Below are 3,016 nucleotides of genomic sequence, written 5' to 3' on the forward strand. Positions count from 1 at the left end.
ATACTCCATAGCTATATTACTAATCGATAGGTGCTTTTGCCTTAGTCGAAATATTAGTTAGTTTCGTGACCCATCAAGTGTTTGGCACTATTGTCGGGGACTAAATTATTAGAAACACTTAATTTTTATTACTTTAGCCTTTTTCTTATTTTTATTGCATTTTATTTTTGTTTTTACTTTAATTTACTAACTTTTCTTTTATTTACTTCTGGCAGGTTCCTTTAGTCTATGACTAGAAGAAACCCATCAGGACCTCTTGTATTCGACAGTAAAATTGAAAGCATAGCTCATAGAAATCATAGAGAAATAAGGCAGAGTCTACAATATATAGAGGAAGAGCACAAGGATGATACCAATATTACCGAAGAGATAACTGAAAATCGAAATAATTTCGCTACCTCCTATGGTTGCCACGAATCCTGTAAATCAGAATCCTGTTCCGCGTACTATGTACGATTATGTTAAGCCCACTCTCACTGGGGTTGAATCAAGTATGGTTAGACCTGTTATTGCTGCAAATAAATTTGAACTGAAACCTAACACTATTTAAATGATTCAACAATTTGTTCAGTTTGATAGTTTGTAGGATGAAGAGCCAAATACTCATTTGGCCAATTTCTTAGAGTTTTGTGATACTTTCAAGATAAATGACGTTTCTGACGACACCATTGGCCTACGATTATTCCCTTTCTGATCGAGAAATAAGGCTAAGCAATGGTTGAACTCCTTACCACGAGGTTCCATCACTACTTGGGATCAAATGACCGAGAAATTTTTATTAAAATATTTTCCACTAGTAAAGATAGCTAAGTTGAGGAACGATATCTCGTCCTTCGGGGAAATGGATTTAGAGACTTTATATGATGCATGAGAGAGATATAAGGACTTATTGAGAAGGTGCCCTCACCATCGGTTACCTCTATGGTTACAAGTTCAGACTTTTCATAATGGTTTGAACCCCTCAACTAGGCAGATGATCGATGTAGCTGCCGGTGGTACCATAAATAATAAAACACCTGAGAAGGCTTATGAGTTCGTAGAGGAAATGCCACTGAATAATTAACAGCGGCAAATCATGAGGACAAAGCCGACAAAAGCTTGTAGAAATTTTAAATATAAAGATTGATGGTTTATGTGATTCTACGAAGGTACATCCAGTGACGTAGTGTGACACGAGTAGAGGTGGAATGAGCAATTCAGAAAACTTACCCTACGGTCCTATCATGGAAAATGAGAAAATGAGTTATATGGGTAATAATCGTAAACCTCAAAATAATCCTTATAGTAATACTTACAATGCAGGTTGGAGGAATCACCCAAATTTCTCATGGGGAGGTCAAGGAAATCAAAGACCACCACCACCCTCTTCGGGTTTTCAGCAGTAACCTTATCAGTAAGAAATGAAACCGAACCTTGAAGAGATGTTTGAAAAATTTATTTCGATGTCAGAAACTCATTTCCAAAACACCGAGACTGCTTTGAAAAATCAACAAGCATCGATTCAAAGGCTCGAAAATCAAATGGAGCAACTTGCTAAATTAGTTTCGGAAAGGCAACAGGGTAGTTTGCCTAGTAACACTGAACCCAACCCAAGATAGCATGTTAAAGCGGTTACATTGAGGAATGGGAAAGTGTTAACTGAACCTGAAAAGAAGTTGCCACAAGAATCTGATAAAGAAAATGATGAGGAGGTAAAACCCGAAGTGAGCGTAACACCGGTGCTTAAAGAATATAAACCACCGATCTCACATCTAGCAAAGTTGAAGAAAGACCATATGGATGCACAATTTGGTAAATTTCTTGAACTTTTTAAACAGCTACATATTAACTTACCTTTTGTTGAAGCTATTTCGCAGATGCCTACAAACGCTAAATTTCTAAGGGAGCTTCTAACAAATAAAAGAAAGTTTGATGAGCTATCTACTGTGGAACTCAACAAGGAATGTTCAGCTATTCTTCAAAACAAATGTTCAGCTATTCTTCAAAACAAGCTACCAACCAAATTGAAAGACTCAGAAAGTTTCACTATTCCCTGTTTAATTGGTAGTTTGAATATTAAGAAAGAATTAGATGATTTAGGTGCCAGTATTAGTTTGATACCTTATAAAATGTTCAAGCAGCTTGGTCTTGGGGAACCAAAACCAACTAGGATGAGTATTCAATTAGCTCATAGATCTGTTAAGTATCCTAGGGGTACTATTGAAGATGTCCTTGTGAAAGTAGATAAATTCATATTCCTTGTTGATTTTGTTGTGCTTGACATGGATGAGGATGTTGAGGTACCTTTAATTTTAGGTCGTCTATTCTTAGCTACTGCTAAAGCTATCATTGATGTAGGTGACGGTAAACCTGTGCTTAGGGTAGGTGACGAAGAGATTATTTTTAAAATTTATGATGTCATACGATTCTCTAGAGAACAAGATGATTCCTGTTACTTTATTGACTCTATTAACCATTCTTTCTAAATTCTCTTCAGGAAATCATTCATAAAGACATACTGGAACTGTGTCTTGTCGAATAAGAGGAGGTTGATGACGATACCACTGAGATAGGGAAGATAAAAATTAATTTAAACTTTAACGAGTCTTCCCCAAGGCAAAAGAAGTATGAGGGTATTGAAATAAACGACGAACTAAAACAAAAACCCTCTATTGAAAAACCTCCCAAATTGGAACTGACGCAATTACCAGATCACTTAGAGTATGCGTTCCTCGGAGACAATTTGACACTACCAGTGATTATTGCTTCCAACTTGCAACCCAATGAGAAAAATGAGTTATTACAAGTACTGAGGGAGCATAAAAGAGCCATAGCTTGGAAGATTTCTAACATTAAAGGGATCAGCCCTTCGTTCTGCACCCACAAAATTTTAATGGAAGATGAATATAAACCGTGCTTGCAAGCTCAAAGATGACTGAATCCCAACATGAAAGAAGTTGTTAAAGTCGAGGTAATTAAACTTCTAGATGCTGGTATTATTTATCCTATTTCTGACAGTACTTGGGTAAGTCTTGTG

General features: G+C 36.5%; 1 non-coding gene across 1 annotated transcript; it reads right to left on the bottom strand.

Moving 5' to 3' along the window:
- Positions 1-808: 808 nt before the first annotated feature.
- LOC128285025 (small nucleolar RNA R71) lies at positions 809-915 on the bottom strand. Its single transcript, XR_008275441.1, has one exon. It is a non-coding gene; the product is annotated as a small nucleolar RNA R71 (small nucleolar RNA).
- Between the last annotated feature and the right edge of the window lie 2,101 nt (positions 916-3,016).

Source organism: Gossypium arboreum, chromosome 11 (assembly GCF_025698485.1).
Source record: "Gossypium arboreum isolate Shixiya-1 chromosome 11, ASM2569848v2, whole genome shotgun sequence".
NCBI classification, from domain to species: domain Eukaryota; kingdom Viridiplantae; phylum Streptophyta; class Magnoliopsida; order Malvales; family Malvaceae; genus Gossypium; species Gossypium arboreum.